Source organism: Rhinolophus sinicus, linkage group LG01 (assembly GCF_036562045.2).
Source record: "Rhinolophus sinicus isolate RSC01 linkage group LG01, ASM3656204v1, whole genome shotgun sequence".
In the NCBI taxonomy this organism is placed as follows: domain Eukaryota; kingdom Metazoa; phylum Chordata; class Mammalia; order Chiroptera; family Rhinolophidae; genus Rhinolophus; species Rhinolophus sinicus.
The window spans coordinates 80,338,754-80,359,820 of record NC_133751.1 but is presented as its reverse complement, the minus strand read 5'-3'; positions in this window follow the sequence as shown (position 1 = coordinate 80,359,820).

Below are 21,067 nucleotides of genomic sequence, written 5' to 3'. Positions count from 1 at the left end.
TTAATAAAATTATATAGGTTTCAAGTATATAATTCTATAGTACATCATCTGTATGTTGCATTCTGTGTTCACCACCAAAGTCAAGTACCCTTCTGTCACCATGTATTTGACACCTTTTACCCTTTTCTACCCCTTCCCCTCTCGTAACCACCATACTCCATACTCTTGTGTCCGTGAGTTTTTGTTTGTTCGTTGCTTTCAGTTTTATATCCCACATATGAGTGAAATCCTATTGTTCTTGACTTTTTGCATCTGACTTATTTCTCTTAACATCATGTTCTCAAGTTCCATCCATGTCGCAAATGGCAATATTTCATCTTTTCTCAAGGCTGAGTAGTATTCCACTGTTAAATGTAAAACTCAACCAGCAGTTTTAGAATTCCATGGGTGAATAGGAGACTATACATATAATACAAACCTATTAGCTTATAAGCATTTAGCATGAGCTATGCATCAGCTAGTAGTAACACAGGCAATATAGGACACTGTTTAATCTCCAATGTTGTTATAATGGACATTAATTAAGGAAACTTTTGCTTGTATTTTCCCAAACAAACTACATATCTTCCTATAGCTAGACTTTTGCACACATTTTTCTCTATGCCTGGAATTTTCTTTCTTACTCCTTCACTTGGCAGACTCACACCTATCTTTGAAGTCCCAGTTTAAATATCATATTCAAGGGAAAACTTTTCCTAATTCTCCATACAGTCAGTTGGTCTAGCAATTTCCTCATACCTCGCCTATAACATACTTCACAGAGAATTATAATTATTTATAATGTATGTTTCTTCTACAGTTAGAATAAGTTCTTTGAAGCCAGAGTTCATTTTTCATTCATCTTTGTATCTTTGGTACTTATCACAGTACCTGGCACTGTGATAAGTACCTGGCACTGTGATAAAAAACAAACCAATATATGCAGCTTTAGTAAATGAATGTGGAGCAATGAAAAAATTATATGTGTGCTAGAAACAAGGAATAGTCTACTTTGAATGGAAAGGAAGGCATGAGTGAAAGAGTAGAAAAAGGCCAGACTACAAAGATATTTGGGGCTTAGATTATAGTTTTAGAGGCCTGGAGTTAGTGGTTTATTTGGGAGGATTTAGAGAAACTAGAATTAGAATGTGTGTTTTTTTAATCAAAGGGTGACACAAAGTGGCACTGTAGAAACATTAATCTGGTAGAGGTATTAGAAAGTATTTGGTAATTGCAAAGCACTTAATCATTTAATCATAATGTATATGAGGCCTATATAAATATTGTGGTTTTTAGCCCTGAAGAGAGCATGTGAACTTAATCTGCGGTCACTCCCAAGCCTGGAAGAGTAATGAGCAGGAGTCATAACATCACTATAATCACACTACTTGTCCCAGGGGATCTATGTATTCTACAGAAGAGTCGGACTGGATCAAAATGGGAAATCAGGACAGAGAGTCTGGGTAAACAAAGTCGGGCATGCCCTGGATGAAAGTGTCTGTGCCTCTTTTTGCAGGTATGCTTTCTTGTTATATTCCATGGTGGGCATTGCTATTGGTATCTAGGTCATAACAGAGGAATCTGGTAGCTCTTGTTGCTGCTCATTTATTTTATCCGTCTTTTTTTTTTTTTTTTTTTTTCACAGCCACAGAATTTTCTTTCCTTGGGGGAGTTTCTCTCTTTATATGGTCCTGGTACACATATTGATCACTGCCCTCCTACCCTCTACCTTCCACGGCACGTGTTTGAACAAGACACAGGCTGAACCATTCATAGTACCACATCCACCTGGACAGTCATTCACAGGGGTGTGCATATTAACCAAATCAGGCCAATCAGAATTCTTCCCCAGAACTTTACAGTTGGAGATAAAGAGGAATCGCTTTCTTTTACTTAGGAAACTATAAAGATATGGACCTGGATTGTCAGTGGCCATCCTCTCTGGTGCACGGAGAGACTGTGCACAGAATAGTAAATAAAGAAGCCAATACATAAAGAGAAGTAGGGACCAATAGAAATAACAACCGGATGGAGACAAACATCGTGGTAGCACTGACTCCCCTGATCCAGTCTCTGAATAACTGGTTTCTGTGGCTTCTCTTCCAAGTTCATGACCTATCTCAGTACGCTTTCTAACCAGAGGAGTCAACTCACTTCCTTTTCTTTTTTGTTTCAGTTAATTTTCATTGGGTTGTGGTCACATGTAACAAAAAGAATCTTAACCAAGAGAGTTATCCCTTACCTAAAGGTAAAATAATACAGGGAATGTGCGTCTAGCAGTGGGCTCGGATCTGAAATATCAGTTCTTATTGTTCCACAAAATTTTCCTCATTCTTGATCAGGGACACGAAGTAGGGATAGTTCACACTGGTTCCCTACCATCTTAAAATTTTTTCAAAGTTCAACAAAATTATTAAAAAATCAAAACACAAATGTAAATTCTAACAGCAAAAGAGCTAAAAACACTAAAACATTTAAAACATGGAGAAGAATTTTGCTGTTGCTTCATATCACTACAGATGGTGTGCCTTGATAGTGAATGAAGTCTGCCCATCAGGTCCAGGTATGACTCCTCTTGTTTGGAGACTTAAGAATCAGAAAACAGTTTTTCTCCCTCTCGCCCTACTCCTCAATAGATAACAATGGGGGAAAAAGGACAGGATAACAGCAGCACATACACTGATTTGGTAAGGAGAGAATGGAGCCAACAAGTAGTCACTGAGCTTCGGAAGTTCTGAAATCCCATTGAGTTCACCATGAGTAATAGAAGGCTGCTTTAATTCATTGGGCTATGACTCTGTCCTCTGGAGGGAAATTTGTCTATAGGTCTTCGAAGGACATGTCCTTTTCTCTTTATTCTTCAGTGCATCTGCAATGAGCATTGGGAGTATATTCCCTCCTTGGGGGCCACATAGCTTTCTCAGCCCACTCTTATCAAGGAAGCTTGGAGGTTCAAGACTTGTTTTAAGCCAAATGCTTTTTTAGTCTAAGTTCCTGTTTTGTTGGCAATTCATTCTCTTAAAAGTAGGCTTCTGATCTATTTACTTCCAGTAAATTTCAAGTAACTTCACACTTTTTGAAACCTGGTCCTCAGATCTGCTTTATTTCTGTGCTTCTGCTATCCCATCCATGACTTGCTTCCTCTAGCTCTCTTAGGGCTACTGAGTTGAAATGGGAAGATTACACCTTTAATCTGCCTTTTCCCGGGAACACTTTAATCAACTAAGAGTTTTTATTCGGTATTTGTTACTCAAAGTGGTTTTAGTCCTGTTTCTTACTTTTGAGGTGGAGAAACAGTTGACTTTCCAACTCGGAAGGCCCCAGATTTTCTGAACTGTCCCTTTAATTCTCTTCAAGCCTGCTTTCAAATGGTTATTTTTTTCTGATTTTATTTCTTTTTGATACTACCTTGCTAAATGCAACAAAAAGCCACCAATGCATAGTACTAACACTCTATTTTCCATCATTTTACTCTGAAACTCCTGGCTGAATGCCCAAGTGGGCTGGCTTCCAAGTCACTGCATGTGATAGTTATACCAAATATTTTATCACTGCAGAACACATATCATTTTCAACTTCTAATATCAGTTTTCTTGCTGTTCATTACCCACTAAACAAATGCACGTATTTTAAGTTTTTGTCACACCAACACCCCACATTCAGGTATTAGTTTCTTTATTGGGATAATTAATGCTAGCTGCCACAACAGACAGTCTGAAATCTCAGTGCTTATACAACCAGAGGTTAATCTTATTTACATTTATGTCCAGAAAGAGTTGGTAAACAGGGGATGAGGGAAGTTCTCTTCCACATAGTCACTCAGGGAACCAGGCTAATGGAGGTTCCACTGATCTTGTGGCTGTTTCACATGGAACACTGACTTTTGAAGTTTCCCTGGCACAGGAATAGAAGGATGGAATGGGACACCGATTCTTAACTTCTTAGGCCCTGAAGTTATAAATAGCACTTCTATTCATGGCCCACTTGCCTTAACTAGCCACCCAGCTCTAACCTAATTTCAAGGGAGGCTGAGGAACACAATAACGTTGTAGAATAGTTGCTGAGCCCTAACCATCTCTGCCCCTGGAAGCTACTGTGGCAATATGCAGATGTCTAGGAGTCATTAGTTTTGATCAACAAATATTTCCAGTTCTCCTTCCCAGCATGTTTGTATTTCTCTATTTCTCTGGATTTAGAATGGTCATGTGCTTTGGCCATTAAGCTTTGGGCAATAAAATTGAAGAGAAGAATATGTGTTTCTTCCAGTTGGACTCTTTAAGATCAGTATGCAATTTATTGTCTACTCTCTTGTCATCTGCCTCAGTGACCAGCAGTGTTCCAGACAGAGTTTGCTTCCTTAGCCTGGGTCCCACAGTGAAGATGACTCGAAGCAGAGATCCAGCCAAATCACAATAGACATATAGTGAGAGCATAAAATAAATCCCAGTTTTAAGTTGCTGGGAAGTGGGTGGTTGTTTATTATTGAAATACATTTCATTCCATGCTGGCTGGTATCATGTTTTCTCATCTTTGGTTCTGTAATGCCAGGAACCCAACAAATACCTTTTGAAGGAATTTTTAAGTGACTCCTCTTCTTGTTTTACTACTGTTTCTCTTGAATGTCTCCATATCTCTTATTAGCAATGACTTTCCCAAGCAGTAGAAACACATTTTCTAATAGTTACCTGAACAGTATTCAAGTCAGTGGCCATTCACAGCCTGGAGCTGTAGTAAAATATATGGAGAAGAACAACCAGTGGCTATTCTTAGCCTTGTTTTGAAAGCAATACTTTCTCTCTGCAAGTGAATTTTGGTAGAATGTCCTTCAGACACAAAACTATATATTCCTTTCCTTTCTTTCTCACTCTTTTCCCCCTCCCTCCTTGCCTCAATTTTGTCTTGTCTCAATTTTTGTGGAGGAAAACTCTTCATTATGATAAAGTGTAGTGAATCTTAAAGTACTCTTAGAAAATACTGATCTTTTCCATTGACTCCCCTACTTTTCAGTGGCTTGATTATACTTTTGGTTTAAATATAGGTAGAGTTATATAGTGGAATATACAGATTTGGCTTCAGGAAATTTGGATTTGAATCCTGTCTCTGTTTCTTACTAGCTGTGGGGTATTAGTTAATTTTTTCATCCATAAAATGGGATTACTATGTTCTGGGTCTTCCAGTGTTGTTATAAAAATTAAAATATTATAATAAAGATGAAATATAATGGTTGTAAAGGTTCACTTAAGATCACCATAGAGACCAAATGATAATTGTTCTACGATTATCATAGAACAATTTTTTTCTATAACTTTTACTTATTTGCATTAAATGTTGTTAAGTTTGAGGAAACCTATAAGACAGATTCATTTGATTGCAAACTTCATTGGTTCTTTATACTTGTCTTCTCTATAAAGAATGTTTGGCACAATCAGCCAGGAAGAAACCTTATTAAGGCAACATTTTTTTTTTTTTTTTTTTAGTTTCAGGTGCACAAGACAAAGCAAAACTTAGACGTAAGGCAACATTTTTGATAACAGCCCTTTACTGCCAATTTGGGGTAAAACTATTGATTGCAATTTAAATGTGGGATTTACTCAATCCAGATTTATATACTCAGATTGGTTTAGCTTTCGAACTTTATACTACAACAAAAAGATTATGGGTTTCCTCTATCTGAATGTAGAGCATTCCTTTGAAATCTTTTGTAAGCCAAAATGGTATAAAGTGAAGAAATAATTACCATTAATTTATATGAGAAAAAGGTTGAGCTTTCCCAGACCCTCAAAATAACCTACAAAATCATACCAAATACGCTTAATTATATCCAGTTTTAATGCTAAGAATAACACCTTTAGGCTTTTCTGATACCTTAGGGCATATTTTGCTAAGTGATGCACAAAATATATTGAGATAAAGCACAGATGCTCACAGACACAGTTCAAAAGGTGGCAGCTTGATGCTGAGATTCTGAGTGTGGTTCCTGTGAAGGAGCTCAGCGACGCCACGCCTGCTGTTTGGAGTATGTGCTGCCTCTGTAATGGCTCGCTGCAAAACTGATGCTGAAATCTGTTTTCTCTTTTTGTCTTTTTTTTGGTAAAAGTGAAAACACTCTTTAGATTTCTTTCAGTTAGCAAACACTAGTGCTAGTGTACATCTTTCATAAGAGCAAAGTGGTATAACTCAAACTTTTAAAAAGCATATACAAGGGAATAACTATACATGGAAAGGATTGAATCTACACAAAGTTATGAGAACTCTATGCAGTTTATCTAACAGATAAATTAAGCAAAATTATATTTACAAATAATTTTGTTATTTGCTTTCAAATCTTGTCAATAGGGAATTGGTAAAATTTGCAGGCAGTTGTACTTAAAGGAAATGTGGCTAACAGTTCTTGTTGCTTTCCAGATTCTTCTCTCTTTCAACTGTACTTCTTTGCACAGTTTTGAACTATCCAGTGACTCCTGTATCCCTTGACATTGATGACCCACCTAATGGTACTGGATTCGTTGATTTTTTTTTTGCAATTGCAAAATAATTTTCATTCTCTCTGAAATTTTTCAATGATTTTAGAGACTCCTTATTGATAGTTATATTTATAGAGCTAAACGTTACTGTTCTTAATTTCATATATTTAAGGTAGATCGGCCAGATCTCTTCCATTGACCCCCCCAACCCCGCAGATCTATCCTCGACTCTTCTATATCTGGCTTTCAGCCCAGACAGGCTGACTCATGTAGACCACATCAATGGATTCCCATGCGCCCTAGTTTCTGATTGCGTTTTGCCAGTGGGAAAGCCCTGGCAATAGATTGGAGAGTAGGAAGGAAGTGAGGCTCTGGCACCCTTTCTGCAAGGTCTCTTCCAGCTGGCTGTGTCTCTCTAACAGTCACTGATTCTCTCAAGGCAGCAGGCATGACTCTTTCTCTGAGTTCCTATACTATTCTCTCCCCTCCTAATATCTTGGGTATTGGGCTATTACTAACTTTTGGATGTATGGTTACCATAATCCACATCATTGCAAATGTCTCTTTGTATATAAAAATCCTCACAAAATTATTCTATTTTGACACACCATCTGTTTCCTCTTAGGACACTAAGTAATTCAGTGGATGTCTCTGTTTGAATATCCTCTCTATGTTTCTACTTTCTCTTTTATGTTGCTGTTGTTGTTGGCACTTTACCTGTGTATGATGTCTGCTATGCATGCCCTTTTTGTGTATTTTTTCTGTTTAGTATTGAGTATCTCTAAACTGCCTTTATATTCTCTGCCAAATGAGGGCTGCAATTTTCAGATCTGTAGTATAATATGTTTTTTACTTTCACTTTGAAATAATTAAAAACCTAAAAAAATAGTTTGAAAATCTTTTTCATTCTGAACCATTTGAGCAAGTGGTTGATTAGATGCCCCATAACCTCCAAATACTTTAGTGTGTATTTTCTACAAAAAGTAAAATCTTCTACATAACTGCAGTAACACCACCGAAGTCAAAAAATTAACATTAATACATTGCTACCACCTAAATCACAGATATCATTCAAGTTTTGCCAATTGTCCCAATAATGTTCCTTATAGTAAATAGAATTTAATACTGGATCGCATGATGCATATAGCTGCCGTATCTCTATAGTACCCTTTTAATCAGGAACAGATTCTTTTCAATTTTATACTTTGACAATTTTGTCAAATTAGTTTATAAAATATGGTTAAATTTGGGTTTATCTAATATTTCCTTATGATTAGATTCAAGTTGTGCTTCTGGGGCTGGAATACCACAGTAATGACATTGGTTTTTTATTGCCTCCTATTAGGTGGTACATATTTTCAATTTGTCCCCTTACCGGTGATGTTAATTTTAATGATTTATTTAAGTGGCATCTGCTAAATTTCTCCTCTGAAAAACTGTTCTTTTCTTCTTTGCAATTAATAAGCATTTTGTGGATAGTTGAGACTATGTAAACACTCCTTTCCTCATCAAACTTGCATCTAATTTTAGCATCTATTGATGTTCCTTGGCTGAAATAATTATTAATTATTTGATAGTTGTCAAATGGTTATTTTCTAATTTAACCATTGCTCCTGTATTTATTAGTTGACCTTCTATTGTAAGGAATTTATTCCTCCAAATTTATTTCTTCTCTTATTTATATCAATGTAGATTTATGAATTCCTGTTCTATTTAATGGGTTATAATCTTTTACTGACATTATTCATTCTGATGGTCAGATTGTCCCAGATTTACCAGTGGGAGCCCTTTTAAGATAACTTCCATAATTGTCTGACCATTTCCTTGCTATATTGAATAAAATAATCAGGCTGATCTTTAACTTTTTCTGCTCTAACCCTGTAGTCAGCCATTTCTCCAAGGAGCCCTGGTTCCTTTTAGTGGAGAATTGTATTTGGAAACCAAGATCTTGGCGTTTGGTATGCGCATTGGTTTTGAAATGTCATTGCAACCAGACTCTGTCAATGGATAGAGCTAGGGAATACAGTCTGACAATTAAATTCGCAAATTTGTTACAACCATGTTGCTAACCATTTTTTGATATCAGAGGGATTAGTCATTATGAATTTGTACCAACTGGACAAACAGTTAACCAAGTTTACTATTATGAAGTGCTGAAAAGTCTGTATGAAACAGTTAGACAACCTCAACTTTTCGCCCACAATTCATGGTTCTTGCATCACGACAATGCACCAGCTCACACGGCACTATCTGTGAGGGAGTTTTGAGCCAATAAACAAATAACTGAATGGAAACACACTCCCTACTCACCTGATCTGGCCCCCAATGACTTCTTTCTTTACCCGAAGATAAAGGAAATATTGAAAGGAAGACATTTTGATGACATTCTGGACATCAAGGGTAATACAACGACAGCTCTGATGGCCATTCCAGAAAAAGAGTTTTAAAATTGCTTTGACTAGGCACTGGCATCAGTGCATAGCTTCCCAAGGGGAGTACTTCGAAGGTGACCATCGTGTTATTCAACAATGAGGTATGTGCAATTTTTCTAGGATGAGTTCGCGAACTTAATTGTCAGACCCATGTATGTAAGTATGTGCTCTGAATACATACACATATTCACAAGTATATTAGTTATCTATTGTTACATAAAAGTTAGTTGCTTAAAAGAATGGTCTTTTATTACCTCACAGTTTAGTCCAGAATTCAGAAGTGGTTCAGCTGGGTGATTCTGGCTCAGTGTCTCTCATGAGGTTGCAGTCATGATGTTGGCCAGGACTGTGATCTTAAAGGCCTGACTGGGGCTGAAGGTTCCATCTTTAAGGTGGCTCACTCACACATCTGGTAAGCCAGGACTGACTGTTGGCAGGAAGCCTTATTTCCTCATGTCACTGACTTATGGGCAGAGCTGCTAAAGTGTCATCATAACATGGTGGCTGGTCTCCCCCAGAGTGAGGAAGCCAGAATGTCTTTTATGACCTAGCCTCAAAGTTTTCACTGTCATTTCCACAATGTCCTACTGCTTACATAGCTGAACCTTATTCAGTATGGGTGGGGATTTCACAAAGGTATGAATATCTAGAAACAAGAAAATTAGAAGCCATCATCTATCTATTGTCTCTATGTGTTTATACCAATATCTCCAAATTCAATCTAACACCACAGGATTCATTCTAGTTTTTGGCCTTTCCATGACAATGAGAAAGCTGACTTCTCTTATTCTTATATATGCTCAGCATATTTACCTATTTAATCAACTCCCTGTATGTAATCAATCTCCTGGCCTTATGCCCAGCTACTACAACCCCCTGTGGAAATGCTCCCATCACTGATTGGAGCTTTTACCCTTTGCCAGGCCAAGGAGGCCCCTTCCACCCACCCCACATTAACTACTTGCTTGCTAAGAACCCACATAATGGTTTTGGAACTGAGTTATTCAGGAAGTTATTCCTTCCTATTCAGGAAGGAAGATAAGTATGCATGACTCTATTTTTTTTTTTTTTTTTTGTATTGTTGCTGTTGTGAATTGTAATGTGACAGTGGAAAGAATTTATAATGCTTAGATTTGGACTATAGAAACAAACCTCTAGACTTAGTCTAAACTGAACAATTTCCCCACATCTATACATAGTCCAAGAACTATGTCTTATTTCCTGTGCATCTGGGTCAGGCTCTCCCTCCCTCTGTGAACAGTTGCTTGTTTAAGCTGCCAAGGATGCTTTTATGTAGGCTACATTTATATCCTTTACCTCTTCCTTTTTTTCACTCTTTGCCTTTCCTTTTGTTCTCTTCTCTTTTTCCTCTTCGCTTAGCTTTCCTCTTCACTTCCCACAGCCTTCATCCTCTCCTTTTTTTTTTAAGTTGACATTGCTTCCAGCTTGTTACTGATATCTATTGGCACACTGAAGAGATTGCTTTTCTCACAGCACCCTAAGGTCATTCATTGTGTGGTGCTAAAAGCAAACCTCCATTGATGCTTCATTTAAAAAAAAATGAATACATATATTAGAATGACTTATCACACTTCAGCCTTCTGTCTCAAATAAGAATGCGTACTTTGAGTACACGGCAATGAACTTTCAAAAAGTCACCATTATTCCTCTGTTTCTGTTGAAGAGCTTACTACTGACCTAAGGACTTCAATTTCTGCAAAAGAAATGTTTAGAGGCGAGGCAGGATTTCCGACACATAATTAATGATTATTCCAACAATTTACTTTCTCTAAATTATATGCTGATGAATCGCACAAAACATCCTTCCTACTCTGGTTCTTTCCTCTCCCCAGAAAGTTAAGGTTGATGTTCCACATGAGAGATTTCCTGAAGGTTAAGAAACAGAGGTTCCAGACATATGAGAGGTAAAAAATTATGGCTGAGCAAGCTATTAAGCCATTATGCCCTTTAACAAAAAGAGGGATAATGGACCTTTTTTGTGTATGTGCAAAATTTGGAATTTGAGGTTGGGCTTGGTTAAATCACCCACAGAATTGCATGAGGTTTGGGAAATTGGATATGTGTTATTCTGTATTCATAGACACATATCAACATATTCGTTATGCTCTGCCTGTGGAGAGATGTGTGGTAGTGGAGATAAAACACACACACACACACACACACACACACACACAGCGCCAGGGGAACTCATACTTCTGTGCTCAACAATTCTTACACCTCACTTGAGAGCAAGACGTGGAGGAGGTCGGAAGGACCACCTCCAGAGTGTGCATGTAGGAACGTGTGCTCAATAGGAAGGCTCAGTAGGGAGCCAGGCAAATGTGAGCAGATTAATATTTACTGCACTTCACAGACACTGAGCGTCTCATTGCACAAAGCCAACATGACATGTCCATTCCGTGCTGTGAAGAATTCACCATGACTTGTAAAATGGCCTATGCTTTTTGAAATATGGTCAGTGCCAAATTTTATCTAAAGTAACTCTTTTGAAATATCATTCCAGTGACTTATGAAAAGGATGAGATAAACAACTGTAGAAGATAAACATTTTAAAATGTGATGATTGACATTTTAGAGGAGTACAGAAAAATTCCTAGATAAGATAGTATGACAACATTAACCACATTATGGAAGAGTTTGCAAACACCACTTTTATCTTGTGCTTCTGTTTAACTACACTAAGATTTCATGACATAGAGCTAAAACTGCCTTTTAATCACTGTTCCTTTTGATTTTAAGAAGATAAGAAAATAGCAACACTTCTCCGATATGAATTTTCACATTAAAGTTTCTTTGTCTATTCATCCTAATGCCAATTTTCCTGGATGTATTTCATGTGTTTATTTAATCGGAAAGAAGGACATTAATGTAAAGAAAATTCACGAAAACAGAATAAGCTATGATCTCACTCTGGGGAGGGAAGGATTGGAAAGGAATATAAATCCCAGTGGTTCTTTTCCTGGAGTCATCATGGAAAAATTAAAACAAAACAAAAACTTATTGCACTTTCAACAAGTCAGATGGTCTTCAATGCTTTAGTTGAATTTATCTTTCATTTGTCTTTATAAGAGAACTGAAAGGAACAAGGTTAATGGAGTTTCAAAATAAGATTTGCAAATGTTTCACAAGTTAAAAAGTGAAAAACAGATTTAAAATTTCTGTTTATAAAAGGCATCTGTCCTCTCCCCAGGGTAAGAACTCCACGGGAACAAAATCATCAGAGTTTCTTAACCTGGCATAAGAGTTTGTCATTATTTTTAAAAATATGTAAGTTTTCTATTTTCCAATGTAGTATTTCTGTGGCATAAAAATATTATTGGTCATTACGGTAGGGATTTATTGTCTCACCTCTCTAGCATTGGTTATCTCTTCTTTTCATAATACCATAGCACCTTTGTCTTCCTTACGATATAATCCTTTTCCCACTCTCCATTTACGTGGTAGGGGTGAGATTGACTCTACCTATCCTTGGCTGAATAACTCAGGCCTGGCCAATCAGCTCGTTCTAGCCCTTGGCCACAGTGTTTGGTTCTAGGATCATCATGTGACCTAATTCAGGCCAATGAGAGTCAGTTCTGGGACTTGCTTGCACATATTGGTACTAAGAATCTTTATTCACTGGGATTTTTAACTGTAGGATGATGGAGACCTATAGGTACGGGGAATCACCACACAGCTAGAACCAGCCAGAGAATAGAGGCAACAGAGAAAAAAGTGCTGTTGAAAGGACGAAAAGGACTGAGTGCTGATATTCTTATTTGAGTTTCTTTACAGAAGATTTTTTTAAAGATGAAGTTGGCTGTTTGAGTTCAATTTCTGGTTCAAAAATTACCAGAAGGCAAAAATGGGCTATATAGAGAGTCAGTATTGATTGTTAAGCAGCAAGTAGCCAATTTGTACTGAAGTTTAAACACTTTTTGCTGTAACCTATTCAGATTTTTAAAATTTACTTAACCAAAACATTTTAGTCCTTATTATGTGCCAGCCACTCTTTTAACCACTTTACTGATAACAGCTCACTTAATTCTCATAATAAACCCAAGATGTAGGAATTACTGACATATTCATTTTACCATGGAGGAAGATACAGCACAGAGAGGTTATGTAACTTGCCCAAAGTCACACAGATAGCGAGGAGCAGAGCAGACCTGGGAATTGAAAACTGTCATTCTGTCTTTAGATTTACCCTAACCACTACGCATACTGCCTTTCAGAATAGTGCTCTACCCTGTCCAAGCTCATAAACAAACACAAAGATGTAGTACTGTGCATTTTTTGAAGAAAATTGAGACAGACGGATATCATCACATAACTTGTTTGTAAAAAAAACACGTGAAACTGTGAAGCAACATGGTTTAAAAGTATGGGCTCTGTATTCAGACAGCTTGGGTTTGCATTCCAGCTACACTAACTACCAGCTGTGTGGGTACATTACCTCTGTATATCTTTATTTCCTCATTTATAAAATGGAGCCAATAGTAATACCCATCTCTCCAGGTTGTTATGAAGATTCAAATTGACAGTGCCTGTACAGCATTTAGCAGAGTACACTAATTTAATTATTGTTATTATTAATAAATCTCACCCTTTTTTGTTATACCATTCATATGCTTGACTTTTTTTTTTCTTTTTTCCATATATACTATTCAATATATAAGGCTATTCTGCTCTCATGGAACCAGTGCTTTTATTATTTTCTCACAAGTTCATTCTTTACATTAAGTCCAGTCTTTTAAGCATCTCTGATCTTGTCCTAATTATTTCTTTCAGTTCTAATGAGCATTTCTTTTGGAACAATGAGGGAAAAGGTGGGATACAGAAAAAGTCAAGTCCCTGACCTTACCTTTTTGCCTCTGTCCTTAGAGAACCTACAAGGTACACAGCCATCTCCTGTTCCTGTTGAAGTTGAGAGATACTGGTGTCATTTGTTTGTTCAGCTTTTCAAATCATTTTCTTTGGAGGGGAACTATCACCTACTTGTTAAGGGGTTGTTTCTGATCTCCATGACTCCATCCAGGAAGCTACTGTGCATGTTAGCACAATTTTCAAGGGTAAAGACCCAGGATCAATCAGTGGATGAATTTTTAAATTTTGCTACACTCTCTGAATGACCAGTATAAAGGCATTTAAAAATATGTAATGATGTAATACTATTAATAATACTATTGGCAAATCTGTGCAAGGCATTATAGACTGTGGTTGCTTAGTTCCTGTGCTTTGTGTGTCATGGACAGCCACAATTAAATGCTTCAGAATAATCCCTCAGCCCAGCCCAGCGATGGACACTTCACGTTTACGGAAAAAGGGCAAAAGAGGCTTTTCTCTCCTCCACATCTGAGACAAAGGTATGATCTACTCCAGAAGGAAGCATATGGCAATTCAAAGCAATCAAATGACTATTGCACTCTATCCACCTTTCTCCTCTTATGACTTACTATATTAATCAGCTATGGAGATATATTTAAATGTAATTATTATATTTTATCATAATATCATGTGAATTCAATAGTTTAGTTTCCCTGGACTTTTTAAATCAAGATAACAGCAAAAGCTGAACCTAGCCAAAATTATCCAGTTCTAACATTTTGTGACCTATTTAGATTTTGAACTCGAGGAGAAGAAAATTGTTGTAATCTTCTTTTATCCTTAAGCATTACATTTAATCTCTTATATTTTCTCATGTGATGAAGAAATGTTACAAAAATATTTTCACTTGAAAGTTTCATCTCACTGTTAACAAGAAATGCTATAAAATGAACAACACCCTTTCCTCCGAGGAATAGTCTACTTCACCATTGCTAGCAGCAGGATGTGGTGTCAGATGGACAAACATGACCTCGTGATCCTTCTGCTCATGTGGACCTTAGAGGGAGATTAAGCCGATTTTCCAAACAACTGAAGCATTGAGGTAGATAAAATGGAAGCACTGCCCTGCCCCACCTTGGCACCAACTTGTCTGTGAAACCATGAGTCAGCTTCCTCTTAGCAAGTGAAAATGATCTTAAAAAAAACTCATTACTCAATGATTCAGAAAGAATTTTGAAAAACTGATGACAATATTGCCCATTATTTTTGTGAAGGTAACAAATTTCTCTGATTTTTTCCAAGTTCCAGGGAGCTTTTATATGTATTCGTCTTATTGTTTATAGGCAGTGAACAGGCAGAGGTTGTTTTTGGATTGGTTTGTCTTAGAGGTGAGTTTCTAGTGGTCATGGTCTAGACACTTGGATTTACAGATTCCTTGATGAATTGAGCCACTGGTGAATTAAAATAAAGGAGCTCCTTAAACTGTGATTTGCTTCAGCCCATTAGGTTGTTTGACTCAACGGAAAATGAGATGAAGCAAGAGCTTAAGGTTAAATTTTCAACATGAGGTAATATGTTGACTGACCTGTTGCTTAAACTGGAAAGAAATGTAGAGACAGTTGTTCAATTCACTCAGGCAAAAACCAAACACACACACACACACACGCACGCACACACTAACATGCATGCATGCATGCACATGCACACACAAACAACTTTATTAAGGGAAATGAGGAGTTTTGAGGTGACTTAATTGTTCTGTTTTGATAAATAAAATTTATTTTGCCTGTTTCTTTTCTGTATGTGACAGATTACTGCACAGAACTCTGTATACTTTGGATTGTTAAAGGTTTTATAAGTAAATGAAACGAACCTGGGGTAAGATGTAAATCATGTCACTTTTAAAAAAGCAAGTAATTCTGCTTATCAATTATCATGCATAATTGGTAAAGCAAAACACATCTAGCAGTATACTTTACACTCACCAAAGTGATAGTCTAGGCAAAGGAAGCCCTTATGTGATGCTATGCAGGCGAATGGAATGCCCTGGCAAGCCAGAAGATCAGAGTGATGGCGAAGCCAGGAGGAGATGACTTTTGGAGAGCCAACAAGCTAGGCAAATTCTACTATTATAAAAAATGTGTCAGTATGATGTTCAAGGGCAGAAATTAAAGCCTGTGAGTGAATTTCCAGGAGTAAGAAAAGGTCCTGAGTCCTAGAAGAGCTAGAATACTAGGAAGATAATGAACAGGGATAGATTCATCAAAAGTGGTAACTGGGTTTCACCAATAAACTTAGTTCATTCAGTCAACAACTATTGAATGACTACAGTTACAGTGTGCCATGAAAATACTAGGGTCTGATGGTACATAAGAAAATAACACAGAGTCCTTGCCCTCTAATTGTTCACAATTAGAGACTGGAACATAAGTTTATGAACTAGCGAGGAGCAAGTATTACCGGATGATGAATCCTAGAATAGAAAACTGACGTTATTTATGTCATCTCTGCTAAATGTCAGGATGGGTCTCTTAAATTGGGGGCTAGGGGTGGAGTCTTCAGGTGGGGATCAAGTAATTCTATCTGTGAGGAATAGAAAGCTATAGATGTCAGGAAGAGTCAGGGCCTGACTCTACTGAACCAGTGTATTCAGCAGCATATCAATGGCATCTTCAATGTCTTAGCAAATATTTCCTTGCTCTAGATCCTGTCATAGCTTGAAAAGAGCAGATGAGAACTGTGAACAGAGTTGGCGTTCTCCTTTACTCTCAGCAAACCGTGGACATTACACATTTTAGTTAATCTGAATATTAAAAAGTTTTATGGGGGAAAAATTGTAGAAAGTAAAAGAATTCATCTGAGGTTGAGGGGAAGCCATCCAAGCAAAGTCAGACATGATAAACCATGTTTTTCCTTTATTTGCTCATTTCCCTAGAAAGGGAGATCTTGGTGATTCACTTTATCATCTAAGTGATTCATTAATTAATATCCACATGTAATTTCATTGCATATTTCTTCAGGAAACTTTGTTGACACCTACTAACCCCAAATTTGTCATTTCACATGCTACAGGAATCTATAACAAAACAACACAACAAATATAAGCAAACTTCTCTATTCCAATTTGCCAAGTATTGAGCTTAATCCATTGGCAAACAGTCTGTTAGGTTGCATAGGATGGTGGGAATCAACCCTGGCCTATGAATTAGGAAACTGAGTATCAACCCTGCATTCCCCGTTCTTGCAGGGTAACTTCGGTCAAGTCTCTTAATGGTTATCTACTTTGCTTTTCTCATCTCTAAAATGCTTAGGTCATGCATATGTTAGAAGTGTTAAATGAAAGGATGATGGTAAAAATACAAATATTTCAGCTTGGGATCTAGAGCCTTCTCCAAGACTCATTCCTACATCATCACTCTGTGCACCTCCACCTTTAGCAATATCAAATAATGTTTGACCTGGAATTTACCTCTTCCATTTCAGAAAGTATCCCTTCTGCTTTAGATAACACTTAGGTTATCTTCTACGATCTAAAAGACGATGTATGTGAATATAAGGAGACTCTTCTTACCTTTTTGCTTGATGAGGGTGGTTCAAACTGTTTGAGCTGGTTGACTATTTCTGGCTTTAGCTAAAATTTAACAGTATGTGAGACTTTGTTTCTTTTGTTCTAGTAGTTTAGATTGATCAGAAAGCAGTGTTTCTGGTAGGGTAACTTATTATAGAGTCGGTAACTTATTATAGAGTCAGTAACTTATTTTTTGGGGGGGTTGTATGCTAAAATTAGTGCTTCTGTCAGAAATAGATAAAATTTAAAAGTCTACAATACTTTCAGTTTATTACAAATAATTGAGGGGCTAATGGGCTATCCTCCATCAAACTTCCTCAGGGGCACACTGCTCTGATCAGATAAATTGATCATTCTGTGTGCTTTTGAAGTAGTAATAGTTTTTTTTCAGAATACGGTCTTGTTATTATGATTAGTTGTTAATTAACAAATGTTACTAACAAGAAAGGCATATAATATTTATTGAAAATCACAGGGATTTTAAGTGTTATCAATCTTATTAGCCCCATTGTAGATAAACAATAGAGCTCAGAAAGGTTACATGAATTAACCAGGTATATGTATATTTGGTCAGGATTCAAGCTCAGGTCTCCTTGACTCTAAAATGCAACCTCTTTTTATAATCCCTTGAGGCAAACTTCGAGTTATAACTTTGAGATACTACTACTAGAGTGAGTCAAATCTTGTTTGTTTTAAAATTTTAAATGAAGAGATGTTTTTGTCTCTTGGGTATGGCACATACTTGGTGCTGGATAAATGTAGAATAAGTGAAGAAATGGGTTATAGTGGGACTAGAAAAGAGCTTTGTGTGTACGTTTCAGAAAGACACAGGGAAGCTGTTCTGGAGTATTTGTGCAGTTGTGGAGGCTTCACTCACGACTCTTCTGTGGGAGAGGGAGGTGGTTCCCTATAGGAAGATTTGCTTATACATTTGCTAGATACTACTTCTGGTCACTTAGGAAGCTATTTTGTGCCTCCATTAATAAGTGTTTCCCAGCATGTCACTGTTGCCTACTGTCATCTCTTCTACTGGAGTTGATGGCTTCCTGATCTGCAGCAAGGGCAATTATTGTCTCACTGCCAACCCTGATCTCTGCATCACTTGTCTCTAGTAATGAGCAGAAGAAATAAGTCATACCTGGCAATCAATGTTTGCAAGTCATGGGTTATCACTAATCTTTTGCTCTTGAAATGTTGGCAGTGTGTAAGACGATCTGAGCATCCTCAGGAATAATTGTCTGCCAATAACTGTTGGCAGAATTAATAGATGGAAGATAAAATACTCTCCTTGTATGGGAGTCATGTATTTTCTTTTTCTTTTATAGTTTGTTATTTTCAGGAGGTGGGCAAGATGGTGGTGTAGGAAGATCCTGGGCTCACCTTCTCCAACAGACACATTAAAAATACAACATATAGATAACTATCTTTGAGAATGGCCTGAAGACTAGCAGAACAGATTCTATACAACTGAGGATATAAAGAAAATGCCACATCAAGATGGGTAAGCGTGATAGTGGTGTAGTGTCCCACAGGTGGGAGGGTTATCACAACTGTGGAGTGTCCATTAGAAGAGCAAAGAGTCTGAGACTCACATCAGGTCTTTCAGCCTTGGGACCTGCACTGGGAAAAGGAGCCTCCTCATAACATCTTGTTTTGAAACCAGTGAGCCTTACATCCTGGGGAGCTAAAGGGCTCCAGAAAACCGAGATTCCTCCCTAAAAGGGCCTCACAAACTCACTCACTCTGAGTCCCAGCGCAGAGATAGCAGTTTGAAAAGTGCCTGGGCCATATGTGGAGATATACTGACTAATTTGGGAGCATGTGCTGAAGGGGCAGAGATCTGTTGGAAATCTCTCCAGGAATGGACACAGGCAGCGGCCACTTTTTCATTGTTTGCTTTGTTTTACTCTCCTTCTACCCAGCTGGCCTGCTGGGGGTGTCAGGTCTGCACTCCCTATTACCTGTTAACTGTTTGCCCCACCCAGCATTCCCCTGAAGACCTACCCAGCCCAATCTCCCACCCAGGCCAGCAAGCACCCTCCAAAGTGACAGCTCACCCCAGGGTTTTATCTTGGTTTTTTTTTTTTCCTCTGGTGGGCTTCAGAGACCTCCAAAGCAAGGTCAAGAAGCCAGACCACACCTGCACATAAATGCACTCTCAACAGTAGAAGCCAGGCCTTGCAGCCACCCACCCTGGACATCTACCCCCCATACCAATGCACCAGCAACAGTGAGGCTGAATGCCACAGACAGCTGGGCCAGGGGTCTGCCCTATACACCAGTATGCCCATAGCAGTAGTGGCCAGGTGTCACATCTAGCCAGGTTGGAGGCCAGACCAGTTCACCAGTGCACCTTCAGCAATAGTGCTCAGGCCTGGGGGAAGCCCCACGCATCAATGCACCCACAACAGTCATGGCCCAACCACAAGAGGAGGGTGTATGCAGCCCACACTAGATTATCCCCAGAGCACCTGACCCTGGTGACCAGGGGAATTGTACTACTGTACCCCACAGGACACCTTCTATATAAAGCCACTCTTTTAATACCATGAGAGGTAGGTAATATCTAATACATAGAAACAAACACAGAGACGTAGGCAAAATGAGGAGACTGCAAGTGTGTTCCAAATGAAAAAAACAAGATAAAACCACAGAAAAAGAAACAAACAAACAAAAAGGAGATAATCAGCCTACCAGATAGAGAGTTCAAAGTAATTGTCATAAAGTGCTCACTGAACTCAGGAGAAGTATAGATAAACACGGTGAGAACTTCAACAAAGAGATAGAAAATATTAAAACAAAATCAATCAAAACTGAAGAATACAATAAATTAAATGAAAAAAAATGCACTAGAGGAAATCAACAGCAGATTAGGTAATACAGAAGAATGGATCAGTGACATGGAAGACAAAGTAGTAAAAATCACCTAAATGGAACATCAAAAAGAAAAAGAAAAATTTTAAATGAAGGACCTCTTAAGCAGCATCAAGAATACTAACATTCATATTATAGGGGTCCTAGAGGGAGAAGAGAAACATAAAAACCTGTTTGAAGAAATAATGGCTGAAAACTTCCCTAACCTGGTGAAGGAAACAGATGTTGAAGTCCAGGAAGCACAGAGAGTCCCAAACAAGATGAACCCAAAGATATCTACACCAAGACACATCTAATTAAAATGTCTAAAGTTAAAGACAAAGACAGAATCTTAAAAGCAACAAGAGAAAAATAACTAGGGAACCCCTGTAAGCCTATCAGCTGATTTTTCAGCAGAAAATTGGCAGGCCAGAAGGGAGTGGCATGACATATTCAAAATTATAAAAGGGAAATCTACAACCAAGAATACTCTATCAAGAAGGTTATTCAGAATTAAAGGAGTTTCCCAGAGAAGCAAAAGCTAAAATGTCCATAACCAATAAACCAGCATTATAAGAAATGTTAAAGGGATGTGTTTAAGCAGAAAAGACCAAAACTAGAAATAAAATATATGAAAGAGAAAAAAATCTCACTGGTAAAGGCAAAAATATAATAAAGTCGATCAACCACTTATAAACCTAGTATGAAGGTTAAAAGACAAAAGTAGAAAAATCATAAACATAATTGATAAACCTTTAGACAGACTCATCAAGGAAAACAAGAAAAAGAAAAGAGAGCCCAAATAAGTAAAATAAGAAATAAAAGAGGAGAAGTTACAACCAACACCACAAAAATACAAAGGATCATAAGAGAATAGTATGAACAATATGTATGAACAAATAGGACAACATAGAAATTAATGGATAAATTCCTAGAAACACAAT